The following is a 27,186-nucleotide window of genomic DNA, read 5'->3' on the forward strand; positions in this document are numbered from 1 at the left end:
TAAACATGAATAAATAGATCAAAATTTAAGCAACTGATAGTGTAATATGCGGAATACAGCCCAAACATAGCTCGATACTGGGGTGTCACTAGTCATGAGCATCTATAAAACTCAATACAAGTTTGAAAAGTCTACAAACTATTACAAATGTCTGATAAGATATAGAAATGGGAAAGAGGGAGAAACACGGGACTGCGGACGTCAACAGCTACCTTATTGGACTCTGATATCTGCCAGAATCCGCACTAGCAGAATCCGCAATGCTTGAATCTGCATACGGGGTGCAGGGAGTAAAGTGAGTACTCCAACTCAGTGAGTAACAAATGTAAATAAAGACTGAAAGTAAGAAATCACATAAAGCACAAAGCATTCTATAATAAAGCATTAAAACTTTTAAAAACAGTAAATCCGTGAAAGATATGTAAAATTCTTTAACTCAAATGTAGTTTCATGAAAAGCGCTTTTTCAATAATTAAGCAGGTAATTGACAGTCAGTTATGAAAAATAAACACATAAAGGTTCGCCCCTCGGGCACAGTATTAACAAATCTGCCCCTCCAGCAACATCTCAGAATAGTACCAGCCCCTCGGGCAATCACATAGAACAATACCAGCTCATCGGGCTCAATCTCACATCACAATGGGTACCCGCATTCATTGGGGGTGTACAGACTCCTGGAGGGGCTCCTTACGGCCCAAGCGCAATATCAAGCCACCTCGTGGCATCATCACTAGGCCCTCGGCCTCATATCAATCAAGCCACCTCGTGGCGTACATATCTCAGGCCCTCAGCCTCATAATCAGTATCAAGTGTTTCCTCACAACGTAGGCCCTTGGCCTCACTCAGTTAAAATCCTTACAAGTCACTCGGGCAATAGTAAGACATGTTTTTCAGCCCAAAATATCATTTAAAAGTTCATGTAAGTGTTAAAACAAAGTAAACATGGCTGAGTACGAAAATAGTGAAATATAATATGACTGAATTCAAGTAAAAAGTCAAAACAGTGAGGAAATACCAGTAAAAATCCCCAAAGGTTTCAAATAGTTGGCACAAGGCCCAAATATGGCATTCAGCCCAAATAATGACGATAGCAAATGGATTCCAGTCAAATACACGGTAAAATAGTCATCCGGGACGGCCTAAGTCACAATCCTCAACAGTGCACGACCCCACGCTCGTCATCAAGCGTGTGCCTCACCTCAATATAGCATTACGATGTGCAATATGGGGTTTCAAACCCTCACAACATCATTTACAATCATTACTCACCTCGAACCGGTCAAATCTCTAGCTCGTGATGCCTTTGCCCCACGAATTGGCCTCCACTCGCGTCGAATCTATCCAAAATCAGAACGAGGACGTCAAAATATGCTAAGGGAACGAAGCCCAAGCGAAAATAATCAAAATACGACACAAATCCCGAAATTATCAAAATCGGACCCCCGGGCCAAGTCTCGGAATTCGATAATTTTTACATCAATAGATTCCTTATCTCCCCACGAGTTCATACATATCAAAAGTTCTGAAATCTGACCACAAATGGTCCTTCAAATCCTCAATTAAAGGTCTAAATTTCCAAGCCCTAATTCTTCAATTTTTGGCTAAATTTCCATGATTATTTAGGTGTAATTCACATTAGAATCGAGTTTTAAGTCCAAGAATCTTACCTCCAAGTGATTCTCCTTGAATCCCTCTTCAATCCCTTTCAAAAAACTCCAAAAACGACCAACACTGGAAGAAATAAATCTCAAAATCGCGGACAAGACGAGTACTTAAATATTCTGTCCAGGCCTAATTTCCTTCATCGTTATCGCGGGACATCCTTCACGATCGCGAAGCACAAATTCTCAGGACCCAACTTTTACTTTATGTGAATGCGTAAACACTAACGCGAACGCGGTGCTCAAACTCCCAACGCTATGCGCAAACTCCCAACGCTATGTGACCGCGGACAGGGGACAGCATTCACAAAGAACAAATTCTCAGTCCAACCGCTGGTCCACTTAACTCTACGCGAACGCGACCTTCACTACGCGTTCGCGATGAACAACTTCTCTACCTTATGCGATCGCAATACAACCTTCGCGAACGCGAAGAACAAACTGGACTGCCCCCTCAAAGCTTCTACGCATCGCGAGACTCCCTACGCGATCGCGAAGAGTAAAAACTCTGCAACAGCTGAACCAAAATCTGCAACATCACCAAGGCATGAAATGGTCCGATTGACCATCCGAAACTCACCCGAGGCCCCCGAGACCTCAACCAAACGCACCAACATATCTTAAAACCTTATTCAAACTTGTACCAATCTTCAAAACACCTCAAACAATATCAAATCAACCAAAACACATCGGATTCAAGCCTAAGTTTCCAAAAATCTTCCGAATTCCGCTTTTGATCAAAAATCCAACCAAACCACGTCCGAATGAAACTGAAATTTTGCACACATATCCCAAATGACACAACGGAACTACTGCAACTCTCAAAATTCCATTTCGACCCCTATATTAAAATCTTGCCTATCAACCGAAAATGCCAAAATATCAACTTCGCCAATTCAAGCCTAAATCCACCCTGAACCTCCAAAACTTATTCCGATCACGCTTCTAAGTCCTAATTCACCTCCCGAAGCTAACTGAACCATCGGAACTCACATCCGAGCCCTCTAACACATAAGTTAATATCCGATTAACTTTTCCAACTTAAGCTTCCTCAAAAGAGACTAAGTGTCTCAAACCTTACCAAAATCATTCCGGATTCGATTCACCAACCCGATACCACATAACACGGATAAACAAAGCATAAGAAAGCAGAAATGGGGAAAATGGAGCGGTAACTCATGAGACGACTAGCCGGGTCGTCACAGTCACATTGCATATACAAAGTTTATTAGTAGAGTTAGAAATACATAAGCAATTTTCAAATTTATTAGTTTTTATATGAAAGAAAAGTTACAAATTTATTTGTACATTTTTAAGGAAAAAGTCTAGAATTTATATTATGTTCTTCTATTATATTTTGTGCCATCACCAGGTTGCCAAGAAAAAAGGAACGACATTTACTTTCAAGACCTATTTCTTATTTATAACTAATATATCATCTCATTCACAAGGGTTAATCATTTTCTATATATAGGAAAGAAGTAAAGTGTTCTCTTAAAATTTTAAAATTGACGTTAATTTTACATTTTAAAAATTAAAATATTCTTACAAGTGTTTCGAGTGGGTGTGTTGTTATTGTTAGATTCAGCTGAATATAGAATTTACCGACTAAATGTATTGAAGCACCTAATAGCACAAAACTATTTTAACAACAATAAAATGGATTAGTCAATAAGGTAACAGAAAAATCTATTATCTTAGCAATTAAATAAAAGATCAAAGTCTAAAAAATGAATGGATCCTTGCAGTCCCCCGTTAATTCTTGTTAGAAAAAAAAAAGGAAATACAAAGTAAATCATATTTCAAAGAAAGTTAAACATTACATTTTTGGGATAATTTATAGTGTAATGGAAGCAAATATTTCAGCTGGAATGCCAAGAACCTTACGCCGCCACTTTAATGCTCGATTCATCATTTCCCTCGCAAGTTTTACCTATTTTTATAAAGTAACATTCAATAAATACTATAAATTACAAAAAAAAAAAAAAAAAAAACATAATACATGGATATTCTGATCTTGAAAGTAAAATCTACATACTAAAATATTAAACAAAATATATTATCATTTATCAGTAAACTAGAATATTCTTTTTTCTATTTTGGTATAATTTGCTTTTCATATTCATACCTTCCAATCCCTCCAGGAAATTAAAAACTATCATCCTTCCTTAAAGAAGCAAATGAAGCAAATCAACTCCCTTTTCCATTCCTACTAATATCATCGAAAATTCCACAAAATCAGTTTCTCTCTTACTGGTTTTCTTGTTCTCACTCTCCCAGCATCATTCTCAAATCAGAAGGTACAAGAAAAACAAATTCTTTCTTTATAAAGAGTTTGAATGAAAAGTAAAAGAAAGATTAAAGAGAAAAAAAAAAGGTATGTATTGGAGAAGATGTGCTTTAGTATTTATAATGACCATTACAATTTGCAACTTACATTCAGTAATATGAATAGTAATAGTAATGTACATTGAATAATTATGGTAGAATTAGTATTGAGTATATTACTTGTAATAAATTAGTAATAAAAAGTGGTAAGAAGTTTTTTTTTAAGAAAAAAAAAGCAAAAAAAGGAGAATCAAGATAAATGAGAATCCTTGCATATGAGACATGCCACATCAGCTTGGTTATTCCCACCTTTATATATATATATATATATAGATCTCAAGTAAAAGTGAACGGAGTGAGTACAAATTAATTAGCTTTTCAAACAAATACTTAGTGGGCAGGGGCGGATTTGTAGGCAAATTGACGGAGCACGTGAACCCATGGTCTTTCCGTCAAACTAGGTATTTTATGTACATTTTTTTGGAATTGGTCTAGTATTCTATGCTGGCACCCATGCTCCAAAGAAGTTAAATGGTGCACTTTGTTGAATGATGAGTTATTTACCTAGAGGACTAGGGATCAAATCCCACTTAATACTTTCTTTTTTCTCCTTTTTTAGTGGTGCACCCATGTTATAAAAATCCTAGATCCGCCTCTGTTAGTGGGCGTTTGGACATAAAAATTGTGAGATACCGGAAAAAATATATAAAAAAGAAGAAGTTGAAAATGGTATTTGAAAATTAAAATTGTGTTTGGACATGAATACAATTTGGAAATGTTTTTGAATTTTTGTGTGATGACCCAAGAGGTCATCACTTGTGTTGCAAGTGAATTCAATGTTCTGAGGCCTAAAAAAACCTCCTTTTACCTCACTTTGATTTACGTGTGTGGTCCGGACCTATATCCGGGAAGCCTTCTATGTGAAAATATGAGAAATAGAAATTCTAGAGCTAAAATTTGATTATGGTTGACTTTGGTCAACATTTTGAGCAAACGGACCCGGATCCGTGTTCCGACGATCCCGGAGGTCCACAGTAAAATATCGGACTTGGGCGTATGCCCGGAACTGAATTCCGAGGTCCCAAGCCTTAGAAATCAATTTTTGAAAGAAATTATTTTACTGAATTATCTAAGAAATAAAGAAAAGAATTACTGTTTGCAACCATTGTTATCGGGCCCGTATTTTGGTTCCAGAGCCTGGTACAAACTTGTTATAGTATTTGAATGATAGCTGTGAAATTTGGTGAAAAAATGGAGTTTATTTGACGTGAGTTGGACTTCCGGTTGAAAAGTTATGAACTTGGAGAGTTCTTGATGAAAATATTGAGTTTGAGGTTTAATTCATGATTTTACATGTTATTTTGATGATGCGATCGCACGAGTAGGTCCATATGATGTCTTTGAGTTAGTATGCATACTTGGTTTGGAGTTCCGAGGGCTCGGGTGAGTTTCGGGTAGGTTCCGGAATGTCTTAGGCCTAAAACATAGTTGTTGCAGGTTCAGAGAAATGGAAGGCCACTGAGCAAACCAGTGTGGTCTGCACAAAATGGAGTGCTGCCGCGGAGGGGCCTGTGCGGCCGCACTAGATTCTGTGTGGTCCGCAATGAAGAACATTCACTAGTCCGACTTCGGAAGCGTATATCTTTTGATCTACAAGGAATTTTGAGATGATTCAAAAACGAAAGTTGTAGCCCTTTATGTCTAGTTTCCAGAAGGTAAAGAAATCACAATTTGGACATCTGTAGAAAAAGATGTGGCCAAAATACTAAAGCATATCACTGCAGTCCACACGGGAGTTGTGCGGCCGCACTTGATTTTGTGCGGTCCGCACAGGGGGTCTGAAAGGGGTATATTAAAACGGGATTTCCAATTATTTTTTATTTTTCAAAACCTCAAAAACATAAGAGGCAATTTTTCAAACAACTTTTCTTCTCCAAAATATTGATAAGTGATTTCTAACTCGTTTTCTTCAATCATTAACATCTTTTCACATGATTTCAACTCAAAATCAATGATATTCATGGGGGAAATTGGGTGTTTTGGGTAGAACCTAGGTTTTTCAAAAATAGGGATTTGGACCTCGATTTGAGGTCCGATTTCAAAACAAATCATATATTTGGGTTCATGGCGGAATGGGTAATCGGGTTTTGGTTCAAACCTCGGGTTTTGACCATGTGTGCCCAGGGGCGATTTTTGACTTTTGGGCAAAACTTTAGAAAAACTCATTTTCATGCACTGGGGTTGATTCATTTAGCGTTTATTGATGTAATTAAGTAACTTGTGGCTAGATTCGAGCGAATTGGTGGTGGAATCAAGGGGTAAAGCTATAATTAAAACGTGAATTGTGTTCGTGGCATCGAGGTAAGTGTTTGGTCTAACCTTAGCTTGAGGGATTAGGAGTTGTGTCTTATTTGCTACATGTTAACTGTGGAGTACGATGTATAGGCATGGTGACGAGTATCTATACGTTGGTGTCAAGCATGCCCGTGAGTCTTGTATTATAATTGTTATGACTCCGTTGTGGTTTATTGCGCTTCATATGTTATTATCACCATTATTCCCTTGCCGGGATGTTTGTTTGATATTAATGATCCCTTGCCGGGATGTTTGTTTTGATAGTATTGTTCCCTTGCCGGGATGTTGTTGAAATATCATTGTTCCCTTGCCGGGAAGTTGTTATATTGCTCTTGTTCCCTTGCCGCGGGTGGTATGCTTACCACAAGATATAATGAAATGGGAGTGGGTGGTACGCCTACCACAAGATATAAAGAAATGGGAGCGGGTGGTACGTCTACCACAAGATATAAAGAAATGGGAGCGGGTGGTATGCCTACCACAAGATATAATGAAATGGGAGCGGGTGGTACGCCTACTACAAGATATAATGAAATGGGAGCGGGTGGTATGCCTACCATAAGATATAATAAAATGGGAGCGGGTGGTACGCCTACCACGAGATAAATGAAATGGGAGCGGGTGGCACGCCTCCCATGAGATAAATGAAATGGGAGCGGGTGGCACACTTGCCACGAGATAAATGAAATGGGAGCAGGTGGCACGCCTGCCACGAGATACAAGAAATGGGATCGGGTTGCACGCCTACAACAAGATGTGAAAAGAAAGTGAAATCTACCTTTGTTTTCCTTATTCTTGTTAGTGGTTGGATTTTGATTCATTTATAGTTCTCTTGATATTCTGTTTTACCTGGTTTCCCAAAAGCATGTTTCCCCTCCCATCTTTACTTGTTTATTCCTGCTTTACTTCCTGCTGTATATTATATAACTGCACAGGTTTATTTGGTGGTCTGGTCCTAGCCTCGTCACTACTTCGCCGAGGTTAGGCTAGACACATAGCAGCACATGGGGTTGGTTGTGTTGATACTACACTCTGCACTATGTGCAGATCCCGGAGCAGCTCTTGGATCGTAGTTGGAGGCTACCTTCAGTCCACGCGGAGATCCAAGATAGACCTGCAGGCGTCCGCAAGCCCTGGCGTCTCCTCTATCTTTTATTTCCTGTTTCATCTTTTTGCTTCAGAAACAGTGTGTCTTTTATTCTCGGACCTTGTATTTAGCAGTCTTAGACCGTCTGTGACACTGTGACACCAGGTTTTGGGTGATTAAGGCTTAAGTAGTTGTAATAGCTATAAAATCAGATATTTTATTGTTTTTTTCCTTCCGCTTAAATAAGTATTCCGCTATTTATACGTTATCGCTTTATATCTAGTAAAACGAATTAATTAGATAATGGAGTAATTAGTTTAAAGGATTGGCTTGCCTAGCTCACATTAGTATGCGCCATCACGACTCCCGAGGGTGGGAAATCCGGGTCGTGACAAGTTGGTATCAGAGCTCTAGGTTATATGGGTCTCATAGTTCACAGACAATCTTAGTAGAGTCTGAGGAATCGGTACGGAGACGTCTGTATTTATCCCCCAGAGGCTACAGAGTTAGGAAAAACTTCATATTCATTCTTTCTTGTCGTGCGGTTTGGTTTCTCAACGTTGATTGAATTTCTACTATGTTCTTTCGCAAATGGCAAGAACACGCGCTTCCTCATCCACTGACCAGCAGCCCGAGCCCCCAGTAGCAGCTCCTACGAGAGGCAGGAGGAGAGGCCGAGGCCGTGCTAGAGGCCGAGGTAGGGGCAGAGCTCAGCCCCGAGCAGCAGCACCAGTAGCAGAGCCTCAGGCTGATTTTGATGATGAGGTTCCGGCCCCAGCAGTTCCGGTGGGCCCAGCTCGGGTCCCAGAGGGGTTTATTGTCACCCCAGTTCTTGAGGATGCTCTGGTCCGCCTAGTGGGCCTTATGGAGAGTGTCACCCGGGTAGGCTTGCTTCCTGTAGCACCAGTCGTCTCCGGCTGGTGGAGGAGCCCAGACTCCTGCTACTCGCACTCTGGAGCAGGTATCTCCCTAGATTCAGACTCCAGCGGTTCAGCCAATTGGAGCAATTCAACCGGGTATGGTAGCTCAGACCGATGATGGAAAGCTATGTCTGTCGATGCTTTGTGGAGGCTGGATAGGTTCACCAAGCTCTTTACTACTACTTTCAGCGGTGCATCTATTGAGGATCCCCAGGATTATCTAGACAGCTGTCACGAGGTTCTCAGGAACATGGGGATAGTTGAGACCAATGGGGTCGATTTTGCTACTTTTCACTTGTCTGGATCCGCCAACACTTGGTGGAGGGATTTCTATTTGGCTAGACCAGCCAGATCGCCAACTTTGACTTGGGAGCAGTTTACTCAGCTATTTCTAGAGAAGTTTCTCCCCATCACCTAGAGAGAGGCCTATCAGAGGCAGTTTAAGCGTCTTCAGCAGGGTTCTATGCCTATTACCCAATATGAGATCAGATTCATCGACTTGGCTCATCATGCTCTTGTCATACTTTCCACCGAGAGAGAGAGGGTGAGGAGGTTCATTGATGGATTTATTTAGCCGATTCGTCTTCAGATAGCTAGGGAGACTAGGAGTGACATATCTTTCCAGGAGGCAGCCAATGTGGCCAGGAGAGTGTAGATGGTTCTGTCACAGGGAGGTGGTCATAGGTCGGATAAGAGGCCCCATCATTCAGGCAGATTCAGTGGTACCTCATCTGGAGGTAGGGATTCATATGGTAGGGGTCATCCTCTCAGGCCTTTCCAGTCTACACTTCAGGTTTCTCACGGTGCTTCAGGTGGTTGTGGTTCTCAGATGCAGTATTCTGATCAGCAGTCCTACAGTGCATCACCAGCTCCTATCGGTGCATCGCTGGTTCAGAGTTTCCCGGGTCGTCAACCCCAGCTAGCCAGAGGTGGGGGTAGAGGTACTAGAGGTGGAGGTAGAGGTGCTAGAGGTGGAGCTCAGACCGTTAGAGGTGGAGGCCAGCCAGCAGCAGGCCGTCCCAGAGATATAGTTCAGGGTGATGGGGCCCAGCCCCGATGTTATGCTCTTCTAGCCAGGCCCGAGGCTAAGGCTTCTGATGCAGTTATTACAGGTACGGTTCTGGTTGTGATAAAGATACTTCAGTGTTATTTGATCCAGGGTCTATGTACTCGTATGTGTCCTCTTATTTTACATTGTATATACTCATGCCTAGTAATTCTTTGAGTGATCCTGTTTATGTGTCTACACTGGTGGGTGATTCTATTATGGTAGATCGAGTCCATCGTTCATGTAGGGTTGTGATTGGAGGTCTTGAGACTTGTGTAGATTTGCTTCTTTTGGACATGGTCGATTTTGATGTCATATTAGGGATGGACTGGTTATCACCTTACCATGCTATCTTGGACTATCATGCCAAAACTGTGACCTTAGCCTTACCGGGTTTACCTCGTTTAGAGTGGAGAGCGACTCCTAGTCATTCTACCCGTAGTGTTATCTCTTATGTGAAGGCTCGGCGTATGGTCGAGAAGGGGTGTTTGGCCTATTTGGTATATGTTCGTGATTCTAGCGTTGAGGTTCCTTCTATTGATTTTGTGCCCGTTGTTCGTGAGTTTCCTGAGGTATTTCCTTCAGACCTGCCGGGTATGCCACCCGATAGAGATATTGACTTTTGCATTGATTTGGCTCCGGGCACTCAACCCATTTCTATCCTGCCGTATTGTATGGCCCCGCCTGAGTTGAAAGAGTTGAAGGAGCAGTTGCAAGACTTGCTTGAAAAAGGTTTTATTAGGCCTAGTGTTTCGCCTTGGGTGCGTCGATGTTGTTTCTTAAGAAGAAGGATGGATCGATGAGAATGTGTATTGATTACCGGCAGTTGAACAAGGTTACAATCAAGAATAAGTATCCATTACCGAGGATTGATGATTTGTTTTATCAGCTTCAGGGTGCCAAGGTATTTTCGAAGATTGACTTGAGATCTGGCTACCATCAGTTGAGGATTAGGGCATCCAATGTCCCTAAGACAGCTTTCCGCACTCGGTACAGGCATTACAAGTTCTTGGTGATGTCATTCGGGTTGACAAATGCCCCAACAACTTTTATGGATTTGATGAACCGAGTGTTCAGGCCTTATTTGGATTCGTTCGTGATAGTCTTCATTGATGATATTTTGATATATTCCCGCAGCCGGGAGGAGCACGAGCAACATCTTAGAGTGGTTCTTCAGACCTTGAGGGATAGCCAGTTATATGCTAAGTTCTCGAAGTGTGAGTTCTGGTTGAGTTCAATCGCATTCCTGGGTCATGTTGAATCAGTAGAGTGTATTCCGGTTGATCCGAAGAAGATAGAGGCAGTCAAGAACTGGCCTAGACCAGCATCAGCTATAGAGATTCGAAGTTTCTTGGCATTGGCAGGCTACTATCGTCGGTTCGTGGAGGGATTTTCATCTATCGCAGACTCGATGACCATGTTGACCTAGAAGGGTGCCCCGTTCAGATGGTCGGATGAGTGTGAGGCGAGCTTTCAGAAGCTCAAGACAGCTCTGACTACGGCACCGGTGTTGGTTTTGCCCACAGGTTCAGGGCCTTATACAGTTTATTGTGATGCATCTCGCATTGGACTTGGTGCGGTGTTGATGCAGGATGGCAAGGTCATCGCTTATGCTTCGCAGAAGTTGAAGATTCATGAGAAGAATTATCCGGTTCATGATTTGGAGTTGGAAGCCATTGTTCATGCGTTGAAGATTTGGAGGCATTATCTGTATGGCGTGGCATGTGAGGTGTTTACGGATCACAAGAGTCTGCAGTACTTGTTCAAGCATAAGGAGTTGAATTTAGGGCAGAGAAGGTGGTTGGAGCTGTTAAAGAACTATGATATCACCATCTTATATCATCCGGGAAAGGCCAATGTGGTGGCTGATGCTTTGAGTAGGAAGTCAGCTAGTATGGGCAGTCTTGCTTATATTCCGGTCGGTGAGAGACCGTTTGCTTTGGATGTTTAGGCTTTGGCCAATCAGTTCGTGAGGTTGGATGTTTCTGAGCCCAATCGTATGTTAGCTTGCACGGTCGCTCGTTCTTCTTTATTGGAGCATATCCATGATCGACAGTATGATGATCCCCATTTGTGTGTCGTTAGAGACACGGTACAACACGGAGGTGCCAAGCAGGTTACCTTAGGTTATGATGGAGTTTTGAGATTGCAGGGTCGAGTTTGTGTGCCTAATATGGATGGGCCCCGAGAGTTGATTTTAGAGGAGGCCCATAGTTCCCGGTACTCTATTCATCTGGGCGCCGCGAAGATGTATCAGGATTTGCAGCAACATTATTGGTGGAGAAGAATGAAGAAAGACATCGTTGCATATGTGACTCGGTGTTTGAATTGTCAGCAGGTTAAGTACGAGCATCAGAGACCCGGTGGGTTATTCTAGAAGATTAAGATTCCCGGGTGGAAGTGGGAGCGGATCACTATGGACTTTGTTATTGGACTCCTACGGACTCAGAGAAAGTTCGACGCAGTGTGGGTTATTGTTGATAGGTTGACCAAGTCAGCACATTTCATTCCTGTGGCAGTCTCCTGCTCTTCCGAGAGGTTAGCTGAGATCTATATCTGGGAGATTGTTTGCTTTCATGGTGTGCCCGTGTCTATCATTTCGGATCGAGGTACGTAGCTTACCTCATGCTTTTGGAGGGCAGTTCAGCGAGAGTTGGGCACGTGGATTGAGTTGAGCACAACGTTTCATCCTCAGACAGACGGGCAGTCCGAGCGAACCATTCATATTTTGGAGGATATGCTCCGAGCTGTGTCATTGAGTTTGGAGGCTCGTGGGATCAGTTTTTGCCTTTAGCAGAGTTTGCCTGCAACAACAGCTACCAGTCGAGTATCTAGATGGCTCCGTATGAGGCTTTATATGGTAGGCGGTGTCAGTATTCGGTTGGATGGTTTGAGCTGGGAGAGGCTCGGTTGTTGGGTACGGATCTGGTTCAGGATGCCTTGGACAAGGTCAGGATTATTCAGGATAGGCTTCGTACAGCTCAGTCCAGGCAAAAGAGTTATGCCGACCGCAAGGTTCGAGATTTGGCTTTCATGGTCGGTGAGCGGTTATTGCTTCGAGTGTCGCCTATGAAAGGTGTGATGAGATTTGGGAAGAAGGGCAAGCTTAGCCCTAGGTTTATTGGCCCATTTGAGATTCTTGATCGAGTATGAGAGGTGGCTTACAGACTTGCGTCGCCGCCGAGCTTATTAGCCGTGCATCCAGTGTTTCATGTGTCCATGCTTCGAAAGTGTCACGGCGATCCATCCCACGTGTTAGATTTCAGCACTATCCAGTTGGACAAGGACTTGTCTTATGAGGAGGAGCCGGTAGCTATTCTAGACCGGCAGGTTCATCAGTTGAGATCGAAGAGTTTTCCTTCTGTTCGTGTTCAGTGGAAAGGTCAGCCTGCTGAGGCATCGACCTGGGAGTCCGAGTCCGATATGCGGAGCCGTTATCCCCATCTTTTTTCCGACTCAGGTACTTCCTTCTTACGTCCATTCGAGGACAAATGGTTGTTTTAGAGGTGGAGAATGTGATGACCCAAAAGGTCATTACTTGTGTTGCAAGTAAATTCAGTGTTCTGTGGCCTAAAGAAACCTCCTTTTACCTTACCTTGATTTACATACGTGGTCCGGACCTATATCCGGAAAGCCTTATATGTGAAAATATGAGAAATAAAAATTCTAGAGTTAAAATTTGATTATGGTTGACTATGGTCAATATTTTGAGCAAACAAACGCGGATCCGTGTTCCGACGATCCCGAGAGGTCCGCAGTAAAATATGGGACTTGGGCGTATGCCCAGAAATGAATTCCGAGGTCCCAAGCCTTAGAAATCAATTTTTGGAAAAAATTGTTTTACTGAATTATCTAAGAAATAAAGAAAAGAATTAATGTTTGAAACTATTGTTATCGGGCCCGTATTTTGGTTTTCGAGCCCGGCACAAACTTGTTATAGTATTTGAAAGATAGCTGTGAAATTTGGTGAAAAATGGAGTTTATTTGACGTGAATTGGACTTCCGGCTGAAAAGTTATGAACTTTGAGAGTTCTTGATGAAAATGTTGAGTTTTGAGGTTTAATTCATGATTTTACATGTTATTTTGATGATGTGATCGCACGAGTAGGTCCATATGATGTTTTTGAGTTAGAATGCGCACTTGGTTTGGAGTTCCGAGGGCTCGGGTGAGTTTCGGGTAGGTTCCGGGATGTCTTAGCCTAAAATATAGTTGTTGCAGGCTCAGAGAAGTGGAAGGCCACTAGACAAACCAGTACAGTCCGCACAAAATGGAGTGCTGCCACGGAGAGGCCTGTGCAGCCGTACTAGATTCTGTGCGGTCCGCAGTGAAGAACATTTCACTAGTCCGACTTCGGAAGTCTATATCTTTTGATATACAAGGAACTTTGAGATGATTCAAAACGAAAGTTGTAGCCTTAGTGTCTAGTTTCCAGAAAGGTAAAGAAATCAGAATTTGGACATCTGTAGAGAAAGTTATGCCCAAAACACTAAAGCATGTCACTGCAGCCCACACGGGAGTTGTGCGGCCGCACTCGATTTTGTGCGGTCCGTACAGGAGGTCTGAGAGGGGTATATTAAAACAGAATTTTCAGCTATTTTTCATTTTTTAGAACCCCAAAAACATAAGAGACGATTTTTCAAACAACCTTTCTTCTTCAAAACATTGGTAAGTGATTTCTAACTCGTTTTCTTCAATCATTAACATCTTTTCACATGATTTCAACTCAAAATCAATTATTTTCATGTGAAAAATTGGGTGTCTTAGGTAGAACCTAGGTTTTTCAAAAATGGGGATTTGGACCTCGATTTGAGGTCCGATTTCAAAATAAATCATATATTTGGGTTTGTGGGGGAATGGGTAATCGGGTTTTGGTTCGAACCTCGGGTTTTGACCATGTGGGCCCGGGGCGATTTTTGACTTTTGGGCAAAACTTTAGAAAAACTCATTTTCATGCATTGAAGTTGATTCATTTAGCATTTATTGATGTAATTAAGTAACTTGTGGCTAGATTCGAGCGAATTGGTGATGGAATCAAGGGGCAAAGCTATAATTGAAACGTGAATTGTGTTTGTGGCATCGAGGTAAGTGTTTGGTCTAACCTTAGCTTGAAGGATTAGGAGTTGTGTCTTATTTGCTACATGTTAACTGTGGAGTACGACGTATAGGCATGGTGACGAGTATCTATACGTTGGTGTCAAGCATGTCCGTGAGTCTTGTATTATAATTGTTATGACTCTGTTGTGGTTTATTCTGCTTCATATGTTATTATCACCATTATTCCCTTGCCGGGATGTTTGTTTGATATTAATGATCCCTTGCCGGGATGTTTGTTTTGATAGTATTGTTCCCTTGCCGGGATGTTGTTGAAATATCATTGTTCCCTTGTCGGAAAGTTATTATATTACTCTTGTTCCCTTGCTGGGATTCCCTGTGATTATTGTTGGCTTGTAAATGGGAGCGGGTGGTACGCCTACCACAAGATATAATGAAATGGGAGCGGGTGGTACTCCTACCACAAGATATAATGAAATAGGAGCGGGTGGTACGCCTATCACAAGATATAATGAAATAGGAGTGGGTGGTACGCCTACCACAAGATATAATGAAATGGTAGCGGGTGGTACGCCTACCACGAGATAAATAAAATGGGAGCGGGTGGCACGCCTGCCACGAGATAAATGAAATGAGAGCGGGTGGCACGCCTGCCACGAGATAAATGAAATGGGAGCGGGTGACACGCCCTTCCACGAGATACAGGAAATGGGATCGGGTTGCACGCCTGCAACAAGATGTGAAAAGAAAGTGAAATCTGCCTTTGTTTTCCTTATTCTTGTTAGTGGTTGGATTTTGATTCATTTATAGTTCTCTTGATATTCTGTTTTACCTGGTTTCCCCGAAGCATGTTTCCCCTCCCATCTTTACTTGTTTATTCCTGCTTTACTTTCCGTTGTATATTATATAACTGCACAGGTTTATTTGGTGGTCTGGTCCTAGCCTCGTCACTACTTCACCGAGGTTAGGCTAGATACTTACCAGCACATGGGATCGGTTGTGCTGATACTACACTCTGCACTGTGTGCAGATCCCGGAGCAGCTCTTGGATCGTAGTTGGAGGCTACCTTCAGTCCACGCGGAGATCCAAGGTAGACCTGCAGGCGTCCGCAGGCCCTGACGTCTCCTCTATCTTTTATTTCATGTTTCATCTTTTTGCTTCAGAAACAATGTGTCTTTTATTCTCGGACTTTGTATTTAGCAGTTTTAGACCGTCTGTGACACTGTGACACCAGGTTTTGGGTGATTAAGGCTTAAGTAGTTGTAATAGCTACAGAATCAGATATTTTATTGTTTTTTTCCTTCCGCTTAAATAAATATTTCGTTGTTTATACGTTATCGCTTTATATCTATTAAAAAGAATTAATTAGATAATGGAATAATTAGTTTAAAGGATTGACTTGTCTAGCTCACATTAGTAGGCGCCATCACGACTCCCGATGGTGAAAAATCCGGGTCGTGACATTTTGTGAGTGCTTTGAAGTGAAAATTTTGAAACATCTTTTTGGAGTTTTCAGATTTTGAAAAATTTCAAAATTCAACTTCAAGTGAAAATTAAATTTTTCATGGCCAAACACTGATTTCAAAAAAAAAAAAATACGGGAAAAAGAATTTTTTATGGCTAAATGTCCCTTTACAACTTATTTGGATGGTTGTTACGCATCGTTTCATAATGTATCATATCGTAATGTATCGTATTGTACTGTGTCGTTTGATAAAACAATGTTTGGATAGATTGTGTCGTTTGTCATCGTTTCATGATATGACACACCAGCAATATGAAGAATAAACTTGTAATATTATAAAGAAAAATTATGATACAGGGTAAATGATAAAATAAAATTATTTAATTATAATAAAGGGTGAGATTGAGAGAAAAAGACAAGGTAATGACGCGACCATATCAAGTCAGTTGTTACATAAAGTGGCACATTTCGTCGTTATGTAACGACGGATTCAACAATACGATACAATAAAATTTAAGTAACAATCAAAACATCGTATTTAAAGTAATAACATGATACAATACAATGGGTAACAACCATCCAAACAAGCTGTTAATCAAATTTGTCCTCCTTCCTACCCTATCAGATTGAAAATGAAGCTCGTTTTTGTGACTTGAAAGACTTTTGTGATGATAATACTATTCTTATTACATATTCACACTCTTTTTAAACTTCTAATTTTTCAGTAGTTTTCTCGAGATATTGATGAACTAATTAACTTTTTAAATGGCTTTTCATAATATTATACTTCCACTAAAACAAAGATGACTAAAACGAGCAGAGAACCATCTCCATGACTCAATTAATTATCATATTTGCATTCATTAATCACTTTTATTCTTTATTTATTTTCATTCATATCTATTTATTCTCAAGCTTCTGTTTATCAAAAGTACTATACTTGTTATTGATGGAGCCAACACGGAGACCTTTTGCTAAACTTAATACTACAATAACCGCTAATAACTAACAAAGTTTTTTGGTAGAAAATATTTCAACATTTGTACGACCTGTGTGTTTATTACGCAAAAGTTATTTTTTTTTTGTTACGTAAAAATCATTTAACTTTGTATTCATTACCCAAAAATGACTTTTCTTTTTTTTGTTACACAAAAATTATTTTACTTTGCGCTATTTATCACAAAAGCCACCTTAGCCAGATTTTGTAATACTTTTACTTGAAAAGTTTATTATGTCCTTGATATTAATCCTCTCATTTATTATAACTTTTATATTATATACTATAATATAATTTTACCTAGGTATTTTACTTATAAATAAAATAACTTTAAATTATTTTATTTATTATTTTATAATATATCCATACATTTAATTTTTCCATGGCACTCAATTTGTTCAATCATATTGAAACATGAACATATTTTAAATATAAAAATAATTAAAAAAATTATTATTTTTTAATATTTATTTAAAATAAGAAAAATAGATTTGTTTAACAAATGAGAACATAATTTCTTTAGCAGTAACAACAACAACAACGACCCAGTAAAATTCCACTAGTGGGGTCTGAGGAGGGTAGTGTGTACGCAAACCTTACCCCTACCCCGAAGGAGTAGAGAGGTTGTTTCCGAAAGACCCTCGGCTCAAAAAAACGAAAACACAAAGACACAATATCAGTACCTCTAATAGCAAACATAGGAAAATAACATCATGAAAATGAGAAAGTAGATGCAAAGGAAAAACGATAGACAATGTATAAACCAGGCGCTATGATAAACGAAATAGTAGTAAAATAGTAGTAAGACACAACATTACCACTAGATGATTAGAAAAACTACCAGACTAGCCTCACAAAGGGACGAAGTAAGAAAAGACTCAACTATCTCCTAACCTACAACCTAGATACTCGACCTCCACAGCTTCCTATCAAGGGCCCTATCCTCGGAAATCTGAAGTCTCGTCATGTCCTGCCTGATCACCTCTCCCCAATTCTTCTTAGGCCGTCCTCTACCTCATCTCGTGCTCTCCAAAACCAGCAGCTCACACCTCCTTACTGGAGCATCTGAGCTTCTCCTCTGTACGTGTCCGAACCATCTGAGTCTCGCTTCCCGCATCTTGTCATCAATGGGAGCCACGCCCACCTTCTCCCTAATATCTTCATTCCTAATCTTATTCATCCTAGTATGTCCGCACATCCAATTTAACATCCTCATTTCTGTTACTTGCATCTTCTGAATATGAGAGTTCTTAACAGGCCAACACTCCGCTCCATACATCATGGCCGGTATAACCACCGCTTTGTAAAACTTACTTTTGAGTATCGGTGGCACTCTCTTGTCACACAGGACTCCAGATACTAACCTCCATTTCATCCACCCCACCCCGATACGGTGTGTAACATCTTCGTCAATCTCCCCTCCCTCCTGGATAACCGACCCAAGGTACTTGAAATTGCAACAACTCGGGATGACCTGTGATTCAAGCCTCACTTCTACACCGACTTCCCTTGGCTCCGCACTAAATTTACACTCCAGGTATTCCGTCTTCGTCCTGCTCAACCTGAAACCCTTAGACTCAAGAGCCTATCTCCAGACCTCCAAACTCTCGTTCATACTGGTTCGTGACTCATCAATCAGGACTATGTCATCGGCGAATAACATACACCACGGCACCTCCCCTTGAATATGATGTGTTAACACGTCCATCACCAGGGAAAATAAGAGCGGGTTGAGCGTAGAACCTTGGTGTAGCCCCATAACGACTGGAAAATGCTTAGAGTCTCCTCCTACTGTCCTAACCTGAGTCATAGCCCCCTCATACATGTCCTTAATAACCCAAATGTAGGCAACTGTCACGCCTTTTGCCTCCAAGCATCTCTAGAGAACTTCTCTGGGAATCTTGTCGTACGTTTTCTCTAAATCAATAAACACCATGTGCAGATCCTTTTTCCTTTCCCTGTACTGTTCCACCAACCTCCTAATAAGGTGTATAGCCTCCGTAGTAAAATGACCTGGCATGAATATAAACTGGTTGTCGGATACAGACAACGTCCTCCTCACCCTCGCTTCAACCACCTTCTCCCAAACTTTCATCGTATGACTCTGTAATTTAATGCCCCTATAATTGTTACAACTCTGAATATCACCTTTGTTCTTATATAATGGGACCACCGTACTCCACCTCCACTCATCCGACATCCTCTTCGTCCTAAAAATAACACTAAATGACTCGGTCAACCACTCCAAGCCTGTTCTACCCGCACGCTTCCAAAATTCAACCGGAATTTCATCTAGCCCGGTCCCTCTGCCCCTAGTCATCTTACGCATAACTCCCACGACCTCCTCTACCTCGATGTGCCTGCAGTGCCCAAAGTTACAGTGACTCTCGGAATGCTCTAGTTCACCTAGCACAATATCCCGATCCCCTTCTTCATTCAGAAGTTCATGAAAGTAAGTCTGTCATCTCCTCTTGATCTGGGCATCCTCTATCAATACTCTACCATCGTTGTCCTTGATGCATCTCACTTGGTCCAAATCCCGAGCCTTCCTCTCTCTCGTATTGGCTAGCCGAAATAACTTCTTCTCTCCACCTTTTCCCCCAGTTCCTCGTACATACGACCATAGGCCGCAGTCTTAACCTCCGAGACCGCCAGCTTAGCTTCCTTCCTAGCTACCTTATACCACTCCATGCACGCTCTCCTCTCTTCCTCACCCGTACTCCCTACTAACTTCAGGTATGTCGCCTTCTTCGCTTCCACTTTAACTTGGATCACTTCATTCCACCACCAGTATCCTTTATTCCCGCCAAGGACGCCCATCGAGACCCTTAATACCTTTCTCGCTACTTTCCTTATACAGTCTGTTATCGTCGACCACATAATGCTAGCGACACCACTGTTCCTCCATGCTCCCATAGCCAACAACCGTCCCTCCAACTTTTGTGCTTTATGCTTAGTCAAGGCACCCCACCTGATTCTCGGTCGTCCTTGGCCAGACCTTTTCATTCTCTTTAACATAATACCAACGTCCATCACCAAGAGCCTATGCTACGTCACGAGTATCTCACCCGGAATAACCTTATAATCCTTGCACAACCCTCGGTCACTCCTCATGAGGAGGAGATAGTCAATCTAAGTCTTAGCCACTTTGTTTTGAAAAGTAACCAAATGTTCCTCCCTCTTCGAAAAACTAGAGTTCGCAATCACCAATCCAAAAACCTTACCATTGAAATTTCCTTCTATGAAAAGCCTCTCAGTAGGCGGGACCTGGCGCACAATCTCATCTAACCCCTCCCAGAATCGCCGTTTAACCTCCTCATCTAGGCCCGTATGCGGCGCGTAAGCACTAACGATGTTTAGGGTGCACTCTCCAACCACCAACTTAATAGTCATCAATCTATCATTCACCCGCCTAACCTCAACCACCGACTTTCTAAGTTCCCCGTCCACCAAGATACCCACTCCATTCTTACCCCTCTGGACTTCGGAGTACCAAAGCTTATATCCGTCTACATCCCTCGCCCTCGACCCTGTGAGCACATGATTTTTGCCCTATATGAATTACTCCTATAAAATCCAAGAAAATAGATTTTTCCAGTTATTCGCCATTTTATAGAATTTTGTTAATTGTTTGCATTTCTGTGCATGTTTACTTTTATTTAAGTCATGAAAATACCAAAATACCATGCATTGCATTGAGATTTTGTTTTCATATTTTTAGGATTAATTAGTAAATTAGTTGCTTTATTAAAAATTAAAATCACAAAAATTGGCTTACTTTTATATTTTTTAGCTTTTAATTCTAGATCAGTAGTTCTTCTCTTTTGATTTAGGATCAATTAATTTTTATAAATTTTATAATTTGATAATTAATCTAATTTTACAACTTAGATTAATTTAAGAATTTAATTTAGGTTTTAATTAATTAAAAGAATAAAAAAAGAAAACAAAAGAAAAAGGGAATTGAAAAGCTTGGTTTTAAATCCAAATTTGGGTCAATTGATGCTGAAGCCCAAATATTTGCCCCAAACATATCCCTTACCCAACCCAAATCCGCCAAAACCCCTTTACCTGGTCCAGCTCCCACTTAAACTCCAAACGACACTGTTTCGAGGTCTTCATCATCACAGCCGTTGATCTTATGTGATCCAACGGCTGTGAACTAGGCACCCATATTATATTTAATTGTCCGAATTAGACCCCCCTCCCCCCATTTCCAATCCCCCTCATTTCATCTCTCAACTTCTGAGAGTCCAAACCCTAGCCGCCCTCTCACACCTTCACCGGCTCCGTCCATCGCCGTCGCCAAAAATCGCTCTACGGCGGCGGCACCACTCCAAACCTCCCCAAATTTTCACCAGTCAGTCCCCTTCCTCTTCCCTTTCCAAATCCATAAACCAATTCCTTCAAATCCCCACCAATCTCCTCCGATTTCAGATCTAAAGCACCAACCTCAAAAACCCTAACTTACTCAAACCGCCTCAAACTCATATCCTATAATCACCAGGCCTCCCCAAACCCAAAACCCTTAACAATTTTCCCAAACAATCTTTAAAACTTGTCGAATTCCGGATTTAGGTTCAACCTAATATCTGATTTTGGGATTTCTTTGAAGCTTTGTTCGTCTTGGTTGGAAGCTTGCCCGAATAGGTTATTCTTGTCCAGAATAATCGTTTAGGTCAGTTTCAAGCCTCGTCGAAGTATTCTGAGCCTGGCCAGCCTTCCGCTTTTGCTTTTGTTGATCGTCTGGTTGATTTAAATCGGTACTCCCTGGCCTTTGTCATTTATTCACCTCTGTTCTTTTCTGTTTTGTTTCCTCTGATCTCTTCCTCTCAATTCTGTTTAGTTGCATGGTAGCTTTTGTGTGTCCTCTGTTTTGTTTTCATATTAGGGCTTCAGATTAGGATTTCGTCACAGGTCTAAGGTCAATTTAGTCGATGTATGAAATAAGTCAATTTTCAATAATAATTTCTAATTTTTAGTTTATGATAGAAGAATTTAGGTGTAGTTTAAGGTTCAAATTGCATTGTTGTTGGTTATTTGAGCACATTTAGTTGTTAATTCTGTTTTAGAATGCATCAATTTATCCATTCTGGTTGCTAGAAACATTCCAGTATTTGTGCAAAATCCATTTGGGGTTCTTTGTCCAGCTTAGTTCATTATGAATTGATTTCGTGTTAGAAGTTTAGGTTCATTCACTAGTTTCAGATACTCTTTTCAACTTTGAACTTTGGTTTTCTTTCAATCCGTTTGTAGATATTAGTTTGCTTGTTTTCTGTTTGTTTAGTTAGTAATTGTTAGGAACTCTTAGGGCATTAATTGAACAATTGAAAACTTGGAGGTTTAATTTGAGATTAGGAGACTAGATTTTCTTTTAGTAAGCTTCTAGAATCTGGGGCAGCTGGCCCAATTCTGGCCAGCACAAGTGCTGGAGCCAATTAAAGGCTACCAGTTGTCCCAATTCTGTTAGAAAAGATGCCTTGTGAGGGAATAATTCCCATTCTGTTTTCAGCAGCACATGGCACCCAAAAAGGGCTATATATATAGACCTTTCTGTCACTCTAAAGGCAGATTTTCAGACCCTAAAAAACACTCAAAGTTTCTGCATCATTTTGGCTGAAAAATTGGTTGGAATTGCTCTTTGGTTTTCACAGTTAGAAGAACTTAAAAGTTTCAAAGGACCTCTGGTTTGCTGGGTAAAAAGAGGGTTTAAAAGGGGGCTGAATCCTGCTATTTAATTTGTTGCTTGGCTCCTGTTTTGCTATTGCTGAATCCTCACTCTCCTTTGCCTTATTTTGAAATACAGGTATCTCTTGGACTTTAAATGACATGTGAATTGCAAGCTTGAAATGTATAATCAAATGTGGAGATTGAATGATATATTGCAGCCGGATGAAAGTTGTTCAGATGTTTTCTGTTAAATTCATTTAGTTCTTGTAGTAGTGTTAGCCTTATTTTATCGTTTATTTTCACTTCTTTTCTTTTCACTGTTTTCTTTATCTATATTCTGTCCTTAGATCTATTTTAGGATCTCAGATCTAGTATGATGATTTGTGATGTGGCTAAGGATCTTCATGCTTGTGTAGTAGTTTAGTTTTTTTTTTTTTGTGATGTTGAAAAGCCATGGTGATGAGTGTTATTCCTTGTGTCCAGTTTTCATCTTTTCATTTAAATGGTTTAAAAATGCTAAGTCAAGGTCTGTTATTAGCTTAGAATCATGTCTTTCATGAAAAGGGTTGTATGGCTAGTGTTATGTGATTAGTTAGGAATTTCAGTTAATGTTGTATTGATACTGCCTATTAGTTAGTATTTGTAATATGTAGTTGAGCATCTTTGATTCCCAGAATTTGTGTAAAGGTTTTTTAGTTGTAGTCATAAGGCCAACCAGTTCTAGAAATGAATTGGGTCAGGAGTAGGCCAAGAAGGATGTCCTTGTCAGAATCACCCTTGGTGTGGTTTTGGACCTTTTGTATTGCACGCTAGGCTCAATTTTAGGGCCCAAACCGTGCCAGTATTTGTATTTCTTTAAATTTTACAATGTTCATGACCAAACAGCTCATTGGGCCTGGCACTTATCGGCCCACTTGGGGCCGAGCAACCTCCTGCCCTGATTTCGTTCTTGGGCTCGGTCTGGAGCTTAGTTTTCGTAAAATAGTTATGGGCCTAAGGCCAGCATTAATTCCAACATAGATTAAAATCTGAACTTTTTTAGGCTATTTTAGTTAAATATAGTTCTTAAAAAGTGAGTTGAGGTGTGTCATCCATAATTAGATCACTCATGGCCCTCACGAATATTATAGCTTAGCTATTTAAAATGAATATTCGTAGAAAAGCCTTTAGGCGCGTTTAAAATATTATTGTGATTGTGAACACGTTCGCGTGACATAATTACGATTCTAAAAACCAATTCGGAGTATGCGTTCGCGCAACTTCGATCAAACTTTCTTAATAATAAAATTATTTTAATAGGCCATTAAATTAAATTTAGTTTATATAGTCCGAGGTGTGTCATCCATAATTTAATCATTCATGGGCCCCGTATAAATTCTATGATTTAGATATTAAAAATGATATTCGTAGTCTGCTTTAGGCACGTTTAATATACCATCGTGGTTGCGTACACGTCGCGTGACATAATTACGATTCTAAAAACAAAACCGGGGTATGCGTTCGCGCAACTTTGACCAAACCTTTTTTTAATAATAATAAAGCGTTATTAATTGTGGACACGTTCGCGTGACATGATTTTTGACGCGCCAAACAAATGGGTACACGTACGCGTGACCCGTTTCAAGATAATTTCTTAATTAAAAGCGGTGAATGCACATAGGTTCTAAAATCAGTAATCAAACAATTTGTTTAAGCCAAGTATGATCAAAGCGACCGTGCTAGAACCACGAAACTCGGGAGTACCTAACACCTTCTCTCGGGTTAACAGAATTCCTTACCTGGATTTCTGTGTTCGCATACCGTAGATAGAATTAACTTTCCTCGACTCAGGATTCTAAACCAGTGACTTGGGACACCATAAATTATCCCAAGTGGCGACTATGAATTTAAATAAAATAATCCTGTTTCGATTGTCACTTAAATTGGAAAAAACTTTCTTAATACCTATTCAAGTGTAGGTAAAAAGGAGGTGCGACAGACCCTGCGTACCTAGTCTCCTGGACACACGCTACATTGACTTTCCTCTTCCGGAGGATCTTTGCCAACTCTATAAACTTACCCGTCAATGTACCTACGTTCCATGACCCAATTCTCAACCTATAGGCACCCTTGTTCCCCTTACCTCCATTGCCTCCCTTCCCACCCTCTAGCCTCTGCCCCATATCCCGCCCCACCCCCCGCATCTCCCGAGGACATGACCTCACCTCGACCATCCCAGACCATAGCCACTATACCTACGACAGACCAAGGGAAATCACTAACATACACTAGGCAACAGACCAAAGTAGAGGGAAACAAGTTGCAACTACATGCACGCTAATATGGTGAATAAACGAATACAAACTAAGATGGCCTCAATTTAACTAACACAAAGAAGTGAAACAGGAAAACGGGAGGTACCAACTCCCGCAATTAGAACCTGGGAATTGTCTTGGTATACACGATGGTGTTGTAGCCACCTTGCACGTTCACATCCAACTCTCGTGCTGCCCCTTGCTGACAGTCGCCCGGGCTGTTCTTCACTGTTTGCACACGCTATCCTGCTCGCCACCCAAAAGCCAATGACCCTAACTTGCAATACTCACAAAACATCACGAAGCCAAACAAGAGGGGGAAGAGGTTGTCACCGCTACCACTGGTGAAGCCCCCGTCGTAGCAAAGGAGCACAAAGAATGGAAGTAGACCAAATATGAGAAACTACTGCAAATCTAATATATGTGATCTAACAGAAAATAAATGAACATAAAACATTAAAGCACTATCGATCTAACAAAATATCATATGCGGCAGATTTTTACAAAGCGGAGAAGGAAAATGAGATAGAAAATCATTAATTACAGTAAAACTTATCAAAAAGTATAAATGCAATTCAAAAATCAGTGATTAAACATAGATAGGAAAATAAGATAGAAAATCATTAATTACGATAAAACTTATAAAGAATTATAAATGCAATTCAAAAATCAGTGATTAAACATAGAAAGTTCACTCGATCTATAAATTGAAGTACATCATACTGTCGAAGTAACTCAAAATCGATGAAATGAACAAAAAAAAACAATAAAACCCTATCGATCTAAAAAAAGTCAAATGCGGATGATTTTTAAGATGTAGACAAGCAAAATGAGATAAACAATCATTAATCACAGTAGAAAACATGAAAATGACAATAAATGCACTTAAAAAATCAAAGATCTGCGATAAACAGAAAGTTTACTTTTACAATCGTAAAGACAATTGAAGAAATCTAAAAATTGATCGAGAGAAAAGTAGTCATGTGGAACTACTCACTTGATCGAGAGCGTAGTTAGAGGGAGAAGAGCGTTTGCTGCTGGTGGGGGTTGTCGCCGGCATGGGGTGGTCGCCGTTGTCCAGTGGGGTGAGTGGTGGGTGGTGGGGTGGTCTTGTTTTGACAGTTGCCTAGAATATGTGAAAAAATAAAAAAAGTTATCCTACAGTCAATAAATTTTTTAAAAAAATTAAAGATATTTGTGTTTAATATTAAGTTTTTCTAAGGCTTTATTTGTTAATATTATTTATTTGAAAGTAATAATATGATGTGTTATTTTGCTAAATGTTAGTATTTTATTTATGGCCAAATACATTACCAGTCCCCTAAATTTGACGCCAATTTCATTTAGACACTTTAACATAATTTTGTTCCTATTAAGCACTCCAACACTCACAAAAATGTGTCTATTGAACACCTCATGCACATGTGGCACAAAAGTGACTCTCACTTTGGAGTTGGGCGCGTGAAAAATTTTGAAAGTTTTTTTTTTTTTTCTTATTCCTCTTTCTTCTCCACAGAACTCCCTCTAAGATGGTAGAGCTTGTGTCCTCATCCCCATCCTCCATTTTCATTTTACTGATTTACTGTATTTTTCAGTGATTTTTCACAAATTTATATGCGTTTTTCGATGAGTGTATCTTAAATCTCTTTTACCAAAAAACTGGAAAATATAGATTGGTTCCTGCAAGTTAAGAATATTTGGATATGCATTTGAAATCGTATACTCCATCAGAGAACATATAACAGAAATTGAAGAGTAATATAATCTATTTCTTTATTTTTTATATTTTATTACACCAAGATGGGCTAGCTAGATTCTTTCTTATAGTCTTCCAAATTCCCTTCCAAAAAAAAAAGAAGATAAAAGCAAGAAGGAAAAAGTACGCAGATACCCTTGGTTGCCGAATACTTTCCGGCAAGTCGTGGCAGACCAATTCTACCCTCTCTTGCCTGAACATGAGGAAGACAACGAAAGGGGTAAGGGAAAGGGATTATTAAGAATATAATCTATTTTTTGTCTTGGAAGCTATTTTAATTTCTTTTAATTTACACGCGTCGCCTATTTATTGGTCATGTTGTTCATGTCAGCGAGCTTGGTGGCTACGCGCTTAGTTTTGAAGACAAATTGTGATTAAGTGTTCAATAGACACACTTTTTTTGAGTGTTTGGAGTATCTAATAGGAATAAGAGTATGTTAAAGTGTCTAAATGAAATTTGGCGTCAAGTTTAGGGGTTGTTTATGTATTTGACCTTTATTTATTAAATTAATGAGTATGGCTTGGTCTATAAATCAATGAGCTTTGATTTT

General features: G+C 40.3%; 2 long non-coding RNA genes across 6 annotated transcripts; one reads left to right on the forward strand and one right to left on the reverse strand.

The window, feature by feature from the left end:
• On the reverse strand, positions 1 to 27,186 carry LOC142173473 (uncharacterized). 5 transcript variants are annotated; one of them, XR_012703130.1, is made up of 4 exons: positions 25,877 to 27,186; positions 25,005 to 25,220; positions 3,790 to 3,873; positions 3,338 to 3,594 (listed from the first exon to the last, which is right to left on the reverse strand). It is a non-coding gene; the product is annotated as an uncharacterized LOC142173473 (long non-coding RNA). The 5 variants fall into 5 exon arrangements; XR_012703131.1 differs by lacking the exon at positions 3,790 to 3,873 and having other exon boundaries at positions 25,877 to 26,005; positions 26,771 to 27,179; XR_012703132.1 differs by lacking the exons at positions 25,005 to 25,220; positions 25,877 to 27,186 and adding an exon at positions 1 to 270 and having other exon boundaries at positions 3,485 to 3,594; positions 3,790 to 6,654.
• LOC107806297 (uncharacterized) lies at positions 17,536 to 23,255 on the forward strand. The gene is made up of 2 exons (XR_001652643.2): positions 17,536 to 22,611; positions 22,722 to 23,255. It is a non-coding gene; the product is annotated as an uncharacterized LOC107806297 (long non-coding RNA).

Source organism: Nicotiana tabacum, chromosome 1 (genome assembly GCF_000715075.1).
Source record: "Nicotiana tabacum cultivar K326 chromosome 1, ASM71507v2, whole genome shotgun sequence".
Classification (NCBI taxonomy): Eukaryota; Viridiplantae; Streptophyta; class Magnoliopsida; order Solanales; family Solanaceae; genus Nicotiana; species Nicotiana tabacum.